Below are 14598 nucleotides of genomic sequence, written 5' to 3' on the forward strand. Positions count from 1 at the left end.
ATTGATTACCCGGGTGGAGGCATGGACCCCTTTGGTTCTACAATTGCAGTCATTCTCGCTAGTGACATCATTGCAAGCCTGTAATGGGAGGGTGGAGCCTGACAGACCAGGGAAAAACACGTTTAATCGATTAAAAAACAGTACCTCAGTAATCGATTATATATTCATCGAGGCCAGGCATTGGGACCGGCTGCACGAGTTCAGGGTCATTGAAAGATCTGACAGCGATCATAATGCTTTGGTCCTGTCACTTAAACCGGGGAGCTTTGGGTTGAAATGCCAAACTCCGGCTGAAGATTTCACCATTGTGCCTTTAAAAATAACAAACTGTAGGCGCAGGGTTAAATGGTCAGATCTTCAGATGTCCACTAGTAAACTTGCCGAATTATATGAGTCTGTTATCCCATTCATTGAAGACATGGGGAAATCCGGCCACCTAGGCAGGGCATCTGAAATACACATCCAGCTGGTTGCCGCACTCAAAGACATTCTGTATCCGGTGAGAAAGCCAAAACACCCTCGAACAATAATACTTAGATGGTATAACGCCTCCTGCAGGAAGGCCAAAAAAGCCCTTCTCATAGCAATAAAAACCAACAACAGGGAGGAAATTAGGGCCCATCGCAACATGTACAAAAAGGCAATTTGTGATGCCAAGAAGGAATGGGAGGCCTCTACGTGGGAGGAATTGTGATCCGCGCTTAGCGCCAATGACTTTAAATCCTTCTAGTCCATAGTTGCAACAAGACTTAGTGGTGCATACCCCTGCACTTGCTCCGAATATTGCCCTTTCAATTTGGGAAAGCCATTTTTGTGATCTCTATGGCATCCATGAGCCTGATGATAAGCCTATTACTGTCCTCGAACCACAGCAGCCTGTAAGCATTAGTGGGGCTGAGCGGGGACAGTCATCTACAGTTCCCTTATGCCCCGCCCCAGTTGAATTTTTCACCCTGGCTGAGGTAGAGACAGCTATAGGCAAATTGATTCCTAACAAAGCTCCAGGTTTGGACAAATTGCTAGGGGATTTGTTTAGGACACAACCAAAAATCTGGGCCCCCTATTTGGTTGTTCTGTTTAATGGTATTCTACAGGGAGATGACTTGCCACCTACCTGGTTAGGGGCTGAAATCGTGCCTATCTTAAAAAAGGGTTGTCCATTAACCCCTTCTAATTATAGGCCGATCAGCCTAATAGATACATCTCAAAAGTTGATGGGGAGGGTCATCCTTGATAGGATTTTAGGGTGGATTGAGGATAATGGGATCCTGTCCATACTCCAGGCAGGTTTTAGGTCTGGCACCTCCACTCTAGACCAAATATCTCGCCTGCAGGTCCTATACTGGAAGACAGCCAAGGTGGAGGGTGGCAGCCTCTACCTTGTGTTTGTGGACCTGTGGGCAGCTTTTGATCTAGTTCCACGGAAAAAAACTGTGGAGAGTACTAACAGACTTGGGCCTCCCGCCGTATTTGTTAGCCATTCTTTCTAGGCTTCATGAAAACAACTTTGCCCAGGTGAGGTGTGGCACGCACGGCGAACTCACAGATCAATTTCCTGTTCAAAAAGGAGTTTGCCAAGGGTGCGTATTGGCACCAACGCTATTCAGCGTCTACATAAATGGCCTCGTGGAACACCTGAATGGTGTGGAAAATAATGATGCCCCTAAATTAGCCACAGGTAGAGTGCACGCTCTGATGTTCACAGACAACACCTTGTTGTTGTCTAGAACATCATTGGGCATTCAGAGAATACTTGATGGTTTTGTGGAGTTCTGCGACCTTCGGGGGCTGGGAATCAATTAAGGTAAAACTAAATTTATGATTTTTAACCCTCCGAAGCGCGTACGCCCAAATCCTGTTTTACATGGTACTCGCCTTGAAAGGGTTACAACATTTGTTTATTTGGGTGTCACGTTAACTGAGAATTTTGGTTGGAATATGCAGATCGCCAAATCCACACTCAAGTTATCCCAGCTAGCGGGGGCATCAGCAAGGTTTCCAGGGCATCTACTTTCAGGCCGGCGTCCCCAGCCCTAGAGATATATTGCCGGCAGGCTAGGCCGGCAGCGACCTATGGGGCTGAACTTTGGGGGCACAAGCAGATAACGAATCTTAAAAGGGTGGAGCAGTCTTTCGTTAGAAATCTAGTTGGGTTACCACCTAGCACGCCATTGATCCCTCTTAGATTTGACCTTGGCATGTTGCCAATAGAGGAGATCACCAATGCTAGACCAATTATGTACTGGAAGAGGTTGTGGTCAGTCCCTGAACTGGATGTGTACAGAGCGGAATTTTCTGAGATTTTGCCTCTTCTTAAAAACAAAAAGATCCTTTGGCTTCAGCATATTAGTGCTGCTAGTACCTGTTTAGGTTTTCCTGAACTATGGGAAACTCCTGAGATTTTCTGCCTCAGGATATCCAAGAATTAACTTCTTTCTCAGATACGTACGTCAAACTATCAAATATTAATGAGCTCCGCATCACTGGGTAAGCTGACATCTGAATTCCTCCTAGTTAAACCAGAACCTAAAGCCGAGGAATTTATGGACTTAATCGAACCCCCAGTTGCCCGAAAGCTGTATCTTCAGTTAAGGCATGGCACTCTTCCAGTTAGGTCTTTCACATCTAAATGGTCAAATCCTAACAATGAAGTTTGCCCAGCTTGCAGCTATAAAACTGATAATGTAACCAATGTACTGTTTTTCTGCCCTGCCTATTCTGCAATTAGAAAACGCTGGCTAACACCCATTTGCAAGAACCTGGGACTTTTGCACTTTACACAGGCATGTAGGATACTGACATATGATACATATCCACCCACTGTGTTTGCAGTCTCTCGTTATTTATTTATTATGTGAAGCAGGAGATATACCTTTTTTTATTTTTATTTTTTGAAAAACCTTTACTTCTGTTATGCGCAGTACACAGCGTCTGCCTACAACCCATCGGGCCGTCCACTATAACAGACAGTATTATAACAGTGTACATCGAAGCCTTCATCTTGCATGTAGATCAACTATTTCTCGGTGTATCAGGCGCATAATGCAGTATCAGAAAAAGGACGGAATAGGTTTCATTTTAAAGTTTTGATGAAGAAACGTACAACAAACAAATCACACAAACACATGGCAAGGGGCAATTGCAGGGACTCAAGAGGAGAGGGCAAGGAAATCAATTTCGATAGAATAATGAGACATATGGCTAGGGTCGGAAGGTGGCGAGCAGCTCGATATATACAAATTATGACAGACAAACATCTGGAACGTCAACTACGGTGACAGTGAAACATCAATGGTATAGTCCAATGGGGTTGTGCAAATATTCCCACGGTAAGCATTCCATTGGGACCAAATCCTGCCCCATTTCTTAGGTCGGCCCCGGGCCACATAGACCGTCTTTTCCCTGAACATGCACCAGTCCATGTTCTCCTTCCAAGCAGTTATCGTGGGTGGCCTATGGGAACCCCAGAGTTGAGCAATATCCCTCTTGGCAACCATGTTACCAAGAGTAGCCCAAAAAGTCTGAGCCGTGGTGTAATCCGTACGTTCCCAGACGTTAGGCAGGCATCATCGGGCCTCAGGCAAAAGAGAGACCCCGGTGACCCTTTCCATAGTTGCATTCACTCTAGACCAGAAGGCAGACACCTCAGGACACTCCCAAATGATATGCAAGAAAGTGCCACTCATACCACAGCCACGCTTACATAACCCATCAAGGGAGTAACCCATTCGCACCAGACGCGTACAAGTCATATATACTCGGTGGAGGATCTTCAACTGCACAAAACGAAGGCAAGCTGGTATGGCCACCTCCTTTGGGGAGGAGACGGCCATTTGCCAATCCTCGTCATCGAGTTCCAGGCCGTCAGCGGTCCACGAAGCCCTGAGTCGCACAAGAAGATCGATCCTGTTATTAATGAGTTTTTTATAGATCAGGGATATTGTACTGTCCGGCACATAGCCATCAAGAATCCGATCCTCAAGCGGCGAGGACTGGGGAATCTCCGTCCCCGGGGGAAAAACGGAGGTCAAGGCGTGCCGCACCTGAAGGTACCGAAAGTGCTCCCTGTCACCGAGTTCATATTCCACTTTAAGAGCCTCAAAAGACTTGACAGTGCCCGCGGACCAGAGATCCTCCACCTTGCTAATACTAATCGTATCCCATTTATCGAAACCTTTCGTTCTCCACAAGTTACCCAGTCTATCAGAGTCATACAACGGCGTCATTCGTGTCAACCTGTCGCTCCATCCCATAGCAGCACTTGCATCACGCCACACTCGTACAGCACTTTTCGTAGGACCAGTCAGGGCGCAGAATGGCTCCTTGGAATACAGTGCCCAATTAAAATTCCCACCCGGCAGGAGGAGCTTGTCCATCGCAAAAGCAGGAGCAGGACCAGGGGAGTAGGTTACATGATTAACCGCGCTCAGCTGCGAGGCCCAGTAGTAGCGCCTGATATCGGGGAGGGCAATGCCACCATCGTACCAAGGCAGAGTGGGTTTGGGTAAGGAGATACGAGCTCACCCATCCCAAATCAGTTGTCTCTGAAGGCTCTCGACCTCCCGGAAGTACCCGGAGGGTATAGGATCGAAAACATTTTGAAGTGTATACAAGAACCTAGGGAGCGACATCATCTTAAAAAGAGCTGCAGGCCCTAACGGGGATAGGGGCAAATGACGCCACCGCTGGACATCGAGTTTAAGATGCCAGAGAGGAGCATGTAAATTGCGGTCGGAACGGACGGAGGAATCCAAGGAGACATGAATTCCCAGGTACCTAAAACCAGTCTCAACCACTTGAATCGGGAATCTACGAGGCAACGGAGGGAGATCCCCGGCCAGAACATAAACGCAGGATTTGGTCCAGTTAATAACAAGACCCAAATTTTTCCCGAAGGACGTGAGGACATCAAAAAGCACATTGAGAGACTTCCGAGGTGAGGTGAGGTAAAGGAGAATGTCATCAGTATATAGCGAGACACGATCTTCAAAATCTGGGGCCCACTGGATGCCCCTGATCGAGGGCTCCCAACGAAGCCACTCTGCCAACGGCTCCAGCGCAAGGGCAAAAAGCTATGGAGACAACGGACAACCTTGTCGGGTGCCACGCCCAAGTGAAAACGAACCAGACACTCTACCATTTACCACCACCTGGGCCAGTGGTTGTGCGTAAAGGAGTTTGACCCAGGCAATAAAATTAGAACCGAAACCGAGCTTCGAGAGAGCTGCCCAGAGATAAGGCCATTCGATGGTATTGAAAGCCATAGTGGCGTCAAAAGAAGCCAAAATGGCAGGTTCAGTCAGAGTCCCAGCTCTCGCGAGAACTCCATTAAGCCTCCGAAGATTAAGTGCAGTGTTCCGATGTGGGATGAAACCGGGTTGGTCCGGATGGATCAGGTCGCCGATGACCGTAAGCAAACGAGTGGCCAGTAGCCAGTATCTTGGGTTCAGCGTTAAGCAAAGAAATGGGGCCATAGGAAGCACATCGGTCACGAGGTTTACCTTCCTTGTGTATGACAACGATAGTGGCCAAGCGCTGATCAAGAGGGAGAAGGCCGGTTTCAAAGGCCTCAGTGAACATATTTCGCAAATATGCCGCCATCTTATCAGGCCGCAACTTGTAAAGCTCGATGGGCAAACCGTTGGGCCCCATAGCCTTGCCGGATCGAAGGGCATGAATGGCACCAGCGACCTCGTCCACCGTTATAGGCGCATCCACACAGGACCTGACCTCGTCAGAGAGGCAGGGTAGCGCAATATCACGCAGGAGCAAACGGGAGTCGCACTCATCCCTATCACTCACCGATCGATAAACCGCCTGAAAGTGATCCACAAAGCAATCTACAATCCCAATCGGGTCAGACACGCAATCACCATTCAACATTTCAATCACCGGTACCACTCGATTCGCTCTCTCAGCCTTGTCTAGCCACGCAATGAGCTTGCTCGCCTTATCACCCACATCATAGAGTCGGCCCAGCTGGTTTCGATTCATGACTTTGGCCGCATCAGTCAACAGGGCTCTATAGTCCGCCTGCTTCAAAGTCAGGGAATGCAGAATAGCAGGGGTATCATTACCACCCAATTCACTTTCAAGCAGAGTTATATCATCCTTGAGGCGCAATAAGTCCTCCTGCTTAGTCTTCTTATTAGCAGCAATCAACGACAATGCAGAACCCCGTATAACAGTTTTAAAGGCCTCCCACAAGGATAAAAAAGAGGAAACAGACCCCACATTTTCATCAAAGTAGCAATCAATGGCCTTGAGAAGCTCAGCACGCATCTTGGGATTTGGCAGGTGCCAAGGATTAATAAGGGCGACTCTGCCCTCGCTACACAAACCCACCGAGACCCTGAGCAACAAGGGTGAGTGATCAGAAATGCCCCTAGGGAGATGACGGATCTCTGGCACCGAAGGAGACTGGGCAGACAGCCTCAGGAAATAGTTGATTCTAGAAAGGCTGCCGTGTGCTCCAGAATGGAACGTATACTGCAAGTGCGAAGGGTGTAGCAGCCTCCAAACATCAACCAACCCAAGGGTCTCCAGCAATTCAGAGAGCCACAACTGGGAAGTCGGCAAGACTCTGGGGGGGTATCGGTCAAAGTCGCCAGAGACCACAGAGTTAAAATCCCCTCCCAGGACAAGGAGACCATCTGGGAGCCCTAGCAAAGTCTGTCCAAGGTCGGCATAGGTAGTAGCCTGAAGACCCGGGGGGGACGTAAACACTGACGATTGAGAGCACCTTCCCCTCCCACCTCCCGGAAATAGCAGCATATCGACCCCTATCATCAAGTGTAACGTCATCTATTTCAAGGGGCAGAGAGGATTTAATCAGTATGCCCACCCCTCTGGAGCCAGATGTAAATCCAGCATGAGCTACCAATCTATAACCTCGTCTATCTAGGGCCCTGCACGCGTTCCCTATCAGATGTGTCTCCTGTAACAAGACGATATCAGGGGAGTGGCGTCGGAGAAACTGGTGAACAACGCCACGTTTTATCTTGTCACCCAGACCATTAACTTTCCAAGATAGCAACTTTAACTCACCACCCCCCATCCCGGCAAAGAACCCCGACCCTCTCTCCCCGGAGCCCAGCCACAGTAGGATAAAAGCAAAGCATATTGTGCCATGTGGAAAAAACAAATACAATAACAATCCGGGTAGATGGAAACAGAACTGTTCTCGTCTTTCAATGGGCCATGGCCGCGAGAGGCCTGGAGGATAGCGTCACAATTCCGAAAATGGAAGAGCCTAGCAATAATAGGCCTCGGGGGGGGGGGGGGCGGTTTAGTCTGTCCACCCGGGAAGCGATACGCACGCTCAACCGCAAAAAAATTGCAGAGTCCGGCGGGAGCAAGATGGGTGAGGATCAGATCCTCCACAAGCAAGTCAACGGTGGCGGCGTCGTGGTTCTCGGGAACTCCCACTAAACGAATATTGTTACGCCGGGCCCTATTTTCATACTCGTCCAGTCGTCTGGCCACCATGTCGTGCGATGATCGCAGGTTACCAATCTCCGACTGTGCGTCCGCCATATCAGTGACGAGACTGGAGGCCTTCAGGTCTAAAGCCTTGACCCTCTCATTAGTCTTGGCCAAATCCGCTCTAATAAGTGTGACATCAACAGCCACCGTATCAATCTTGGAGACAATAGCTTCATATTGTAGCCCCATATCAGCTTTCATCCCAGTGATGGCACTCATCAGGTCCTGGAGCGAAACCTCTGATGGCGCCGTGGGATCCGCCCTGGGGTCAGCAAGAGTTCGGCCGGCACCACCGGGGGAACCCTTCGGTTGCGTATATCGATCCATAACATTAGTCTGGACAGGTCCCCCACGGGTCGGCGTCTTCGTCTTACGCCTCTAACTCTCAGGTTTGGACGCCATATTGGAAGCCGCGCCCCGAAGGGAACCTCTGGACCTGGTGAAAATGGCCGATGGTATTGAGTTGCCAAATCAGAATTTCAGGCCAATATTGTCGAATGTGAAACGAGGGATATGGCAAGAGGCACAGCGGGTCAAAGTCACCTCAACTTGAGAGCCGGATCACTCTTAGAACAGTCAATTGAGAGGTCGAGGAGAAACCGAAGCTGAAAGCAACAATGCCGCCGGCAGGGAGGATGTCCCTAAGCCGTTGTTGTTGACTTACTCCTCGGCCCACCAGAGCAACAGAGTCCCCGGTCCCGGTCGGGGGCAGGCCAGAAAGTTGAAGTTGATGCAAAGTCGGTTCCCGAAATCCGATTTCAATTCTTGAAAGAGTATTAGAGTCAGCAAGAGTAGATCTTCAAAAGCCCATAATAAAGGCCAGGATATTTCAAGGATATTTGCAGGAGGGCGGCGCGGGTCCCAGGAGCCCTCTGCTTACGCAACCATCTTGGATGCCCGCGTAGCTCCTCCGCCGAGATATATCTTTTTAACTTGATTGTTGTATACAGAATTTTGCTTAATGCCTTGTATCATCATAACCCTTAGTTTAATCCTCTGTTTAACATTTTATGATTATTTATTGTTTTACTGTTTGTGCTGATGTATTTTATATGCACTTTTTATGGTCTTTCGACTGAAATAAAAGTCATTAAAAAAAAAAGCTAGTCGCTGGCACCTAATTGAGCTTTTATGCTCCGAAATCTGGACCTTTATTTGTCTGGTGGTCATTCCTACGTACCTCATATTGCATCCCAAGAGAACAAAGGAGAGCGCACCGGTATGACGCGCCCCACGTGACCAGCAGGGAGAGAGAGAGGCTTTTTAGCTCCATCCACCGGACCGGTCGGTACCTCCCCGAGACAGCCCAGAGGGACGTCCGGAGTACCGACCGGAAGGTAAGAACAGCAGACGGGGCATGAAGAGCATAATAGAGCATGTGCCGTTTCTTGGTAACTTTATGCGCCAGACTTTGGGCGTCTTGGCAGATTGTTAGTACTCTTTTCGCAACGCTGCAAGAGAGGGTGGTATGAATTACAAACACACTTGTACCTACTAACAGAGATGAGACATGTTCAAACACTTTGAATAGAGCATAACAACCGTTATATTCGCATGACCTACGACATGTGATAAAGAGGGGTGATGCCTAGACTGAGTTTCAAGAGAGAGATTTAAGCATTACCTATACGAGATTCACGAAGGAATCTATAAACGATCGCTAAAACACAGCGATATTCGATCGTTTTCGAAAGAGAGAAAGATGCCTTTCATTCTACACAGACCAATTACAACTGATATGTGTGCTATGACTAAGGTGGGGTAATGAAGTCAGTTTTGCTGACATGTCCAGTAACCGTTTGCAATTTCCTTTTTTGCCCACTAGTGCGGGCTCCATTTACCTGAGCTGTGGCCAGGTGGGGTGGAGCATTTCTCTCCTTTCATTTGGGTAAGTGAGAGTGGCCACTGTACGATACTGATGGTATGCGTGTCAATCATGGCATGAGATTCGTATTTAACAGTCATTGATGCACATGACTAATGGATGTGTTACCCAATTCACGTTCTGTTTTGTGGTTGTTTGTCTTCCTTTATATGTCTGTTTGGACGTCTCGCCTTCTTGCGATCCGAAAATCAAGGAGAATGAAGATCCACTAAAATACTCAGGTGATATTCTTCCTTTTTTCACCTTTTTAATGAGCAGTCGCGATAATGGTCCTGAAGAATGCAGCAGGATACCTATTAGGCTCCACTTTAAGTCTTCAGAAACATGTTGACCGTATTGAATGATTAGTGGTTATAGGTTCAATCCACTATAATCGCACGCAGTTTATTGCTTTGGGAGTCTTAAGGTGTTTAATAAAGTTTGTTATCCTTTCTACGACCCAATTTTAGTGTACATATCACTTTTCACCCTTTTTTCACCTTCTCACTTGCACTGCTCTACAGTTGCCTCCTCACACCCTAGTATGTGCTAAAACATATTGGGTTCCACTGTTTAGACACAAACTTGTGTTGTCTACGGTGAACTTTTTAAAAAAACACTTACCTTCCCGGTGTGAAGGAACCCAAATGATGAACAGGGTATTCAGGATCGACAACTGATGGGTATTTTTCAACACAGGAAAGATACTCACTTTGGTACAGCGTCACTTAACTCATTTTCCTTGTTTTGGCGTCCTTTTGTTTTCAGACATATAATCGGAGCTAACTTATTCACTTGCTGACCCACTGCTACTTTTTTCTGTGCACTGTCTGCTTAGGGGACGTAGCAGTGAATGGTCCTTAAACATCCCCTTGGGCCCTCCTCTCCTCTCCCTGTTTATATGTATCTTTGTGTGATGGGCCTGTGCATGCGCTTTCCGCTCACCCAGCAACTCCTGCGGCGCAGTCCAATTTTGCTCCTTCTGTGCTAATTTATAGAAAACACAGTACCAGGTCAGTAGCTCTTCTCCCGCCCATGCGAGTCAGCTTTTATGCTGAGCTATTCCACCATTACCATTACTAAGACTACCACAACCGTTACCATCATTTAATGAGTTAAAAATATGCAGATTCATGCATGAGCAATTTATTTGGGTAGGTTGCAAACAATAGGACTATGCTACATGCCCATACCTTGTTGTGTTCCGTTTCCTTTTTAATGAAATGATGAGTAACTGTAGAAAAATGCTTTTTCAAGTTAAAACAATGCCTTATTTTTTGGTGCTATGGTTTTCATTGATAATTAATACTTTTCATGGAAACTAATTCAAAACATGCACTTTTCCTTCAAGTAATTATCAGATCTTCATTTAGTTGGACTAATTTTATGTGAATTGTATTAGGTGAAATGCCAGAGGATCAATTGGGACACGTCATCCAAGGACAGACAGAAGATGGAGCACATGATACAGACATAGAAGGGAAGTGGGTTGATCATCCCAATGATTGTTTCAAAATTGATCAGTGATGGATGATGGGTGGTGTTGCAGGGATTCTGCTGAGAAACAGAACTATGCTTGGGACCATAGAAGATTGGCATGCAGGGATGCAGTCACCATATCACCTAAGTACCTATGAGCCCGAGTCTGACTAGCCATAGTGCCTCACTTGCCTTCCTATCCTTACCATAGAAACAAGTGAATTGGCACCCTAGAACACAACACTCTTGACCCTCTCAGGGATCTTGGTGACAGGACACCTCCTTTTGCTCTCTCACTCATACTCGTCCACAATAAAAGAAGCAAAAGACACAAAGGAAGTTTAGAATATTTATTCAAACTATCATGTCCATAAAATGCAGTATTCGTGCCCAATTAGAAGACAAATGCATATCAAAAATACCATTATCATAGTTAATGACCATATACTATAAAAAGACCAGTCATGGTATGTGACAGATTAGCCTAAACATTTCCCGCTTTCTACTGAATCGAAATGATTATATATCAAAGATCTCTGGGATTAGGGGTGGAACCCATACCTTAGCATACACAGATGAACGCTTTACATCACAACTGCACCAGTGATCTTGTCTCAGATCTCTTGCTCCATGTGTTTTCTTAAACTCTTGTGCTTCGTTATATGACAAGACGTGTGCTCATAAACATCAGCTGAATTCTTGTATTGTGTCTAAGTGCTAGTGCCTGCACAGATAGAATACCAAGGGGCATTGGTGTTTGATCTTAATTAGGGTGTTCAGACTAAATCCCAGCAAAAGAACAGAAAGCAAAAACTTATGCAGGTTGAGTATGAAAGTACAGTCTGGCACCAAGCAGGTATGTTTTTGGCAACATGTGCAAATGAAAATGCGGCCAACTCAAAGGCTAGAAACTCCATAAATGGAGTCTGAGTCCGCACATGATAATTGGTCAACTGCCCAAGTCACAAACTCCAACGAACAGATATTATCTCCGGTCTCAGACGATGCTAAGATAATTACTGGGTAATCTAATCCGTGTTAGCAGAGCCTGTATCTAGTGAGCCATGTGCCAAGTTTCCTTGTAGGCTAGTGGCTCAAACCTTGCACTGGGTGGAGGTAGCAAACTCAGGGAACAGTTCTGGATATGGGTTGCTAAGGGACTCATTAGCAGTCCAGTGTCCAAGAGTCAAAATGTAGGGGGCCATTCAGGATCCATCTCCTGTAGTAGAAACATTCCAAAGTTCTGAAGCATAGTCTCACAGTAATGATGGAGCGTTGCCAGCTCCAGATGGCCCGCAAAAGGAGCATCCATTGCGGAGAAGCAGGAACAGGATCAGAATGCCGTGAATGAGGTACAACAGCAATTGACTGCATTTCACTAGAAGTTCTAGCCGCCTCCAAGTCGAAGGTCTCACGAGCAGATGTAAGATCTACTCCCTGTTGAAACAATAATGCTTTGAGTATGTTTAGCTTGTTGAAATCTGCCTTCAAAGTTGGAATGGAAGGCCACAATGAGCTCTCTATAATCCCATTTGGAGGGGGAAACAAGACGTTGTTGCAACAAGTGACTTGCTGGGAAACTGCCAAAATATACGGGACTCCAGCCCATATTCTGCAACAGGGTAAGACGTAACTGTTCCAAAAAAGAGGATTACTTTACGGAGTCCACTGACCTACTGAAGAGACTGCGAGACAGGGTATACCCGCGCAGGCTACTTAGAAAGGCACAGAAAAGAGCCTGGTACAATCATAGGGAGTTCCTCCTTACACCTAGAGCTAATTCGAACAGCACCAGCAACAGACTCACGTGTGTTACCACGTTCTGCACCAAAAGCAAGCAGATCAAGAAAAACGGTAACAAACATTGGCATATGGTTGCTGACGATCTGAACATGCCCAAACCACCTTTGAATGCTTTTAGGAAAGGTAAAAGCCTTAGGAACTCATTGGTTAAATCATTACTCCCGTCCAGAAGAGTAAACATTCAGACTAATTTATAAAACATGCCACCGATTGTGGGTCATTTTAAATGTGGGAGCTGCAAAGCGTGTCCACTTACAAGTGAGATTAAATCGTTCACCCACAATGACTACGCCCACACCCTCAAAGAACAGACTAATTGTTACTCATCTGGAGTTATATATGCTATCCAGTGCCCCTGCGACTTTCTGTATATAGGGCAAACGACACAAAGGGTCAAATGTCGTACCTTGCAACACTGCAGCAAAATAAGATGCGCCACACAGGGAGCACCACTAGTGAAGCATTTTACACACTGCAGAGAGTCTGAAATGGTGGGTTATTGAAAAGGTCCACGTCAACCAACGGGGAGGCTCCACGAGCCATAACCTGAATTATCAGGAATGTAAATGGATACATACCCTGAATGCGATAACAAAAGGGTTAAATGAGTACGAGGAAATTGCCCGCCAAGCAGCCTCCTTGCGCCTTTGTGAACAACCAGACCCGAGGCCACCATTGTACCTACTTTGACCTTACTCCACACACTCACTGCATGTTTAGACACGACCTTACAGCAATCTGAACAACACTAAGAACATAGGAGGTCTATAGGTCAGTTATTCTGACCCGACTGACATGTAATATACTAGGTCAGTGGGTGCTACAGTCACCATTGGGTAAATGCTAAGGAGCAAAAGATAAGGGAAAAAAACATGGCAAGTGAACTCAAACCACAGAGAATGGAGCTAGATCAAAAACTGGTCGACAAAATCCAGATCTTCTCATAGTGGATAACCATCAAACAGACCAAGTGATCAGTCATATCATTTGGTGTCCAAACTGTGACCCGGCAGGTCCTTTGATCATCAAGACCTCATGCCGCACCGAGAGTTGTATATGCTGGATAAGGTCTACAGTTGGCTCTGAACCACTATTTGCTGGCCAGTTTGTGATAATAGAGTGAAAACACAGTGCAACTAACCAATGTGGTGACGTAAAATAGGGTGATATGTCTCAATGAACTATTTTAATGAAAGACAAGGCACACCCCCTAATTAAAAACGGAACAGCGCAAAAGACAGTATGAAACAAATAACTGTCATAATAAGGGTCAACATGTTTCTGCCTATCGGGCCAAACGTCCCATGGCATGCATCAGGGCCACTGTTCTTGACTTGTTGCTACTGTTAAGAATTAAGTGAATGATACACCAAATAAATCAGTGAAAAAAGAAGGTACAACTGTTATGGATGATACAACCTGTACCTACAGTTATTTTCTAATCCTCCATATCATTGAATGTCAAAATTAATCCGAATGACAGGGGACTGGACCTCACCTCACCTGGACCGTGCTCAGGTATACGAGGCCCCGCTCTCTCCGTCGGTGCCACCAAACCGTCCTGAGGCTTGGGGGAGGCCAATCTGTACATTCCTTCCTAGGGTACACTGTACTCAAGAGTCTGTATATATTATTGAAATGTACATTTCATATGAATTTGTGTAAATAATTTGTATTAATTTTTTTGTGAAACATTGTATATATCACGCTTGTGAGGTTGTAGATAATTTGTACATATATATGTTTATTCTGGCAAACCTTCATTGTCCAGTTTTAATTGTCTAGTATTGTTAAATGTGACGTTGTTAATGTTTGGAATAGTACCTTGCAGTTCCATCGACTATCCATGACACGTGACCTCTGTGCCTACTGCTTACACACACGTAGGATAGGTTTCCTTGGCTGTGTCTGCCGTGACATCCATACCGGGGCGTTTGATTATACAGTCCCGGGACCGGCGTGCACGT

The 14598-nt window shown here is 46.3% G+C and overlaps 1 protein-coding gene across 1 annotated transcript in view; it reads left to right on the forward strand.

Annotated features, from left to right (window-relative positions):
* C11H5orf52 (chromosome 11 C5orf52 homolog) overlaps positions 1 to 14598 on the forward strand; it is a 210403-nt gene that overhangs the window by 103939 nt on the left and 91866 nt on the right. The window lies entirely within an intron of this gene.

Source organism: Lissotriton vulgaris, chromosome 11, assembly GCF_964263255.1.
Source record: "Lissotriton vulgaris chromosome 11, aLisVul1.2, whole genome shotgun sequence".
Lineage (NCBI taxonomy): Eukaryota > Metazoa > Chordata > Amphibia > Caudata > Salamandridae > Lissotriton > Lissotriton vulgaris.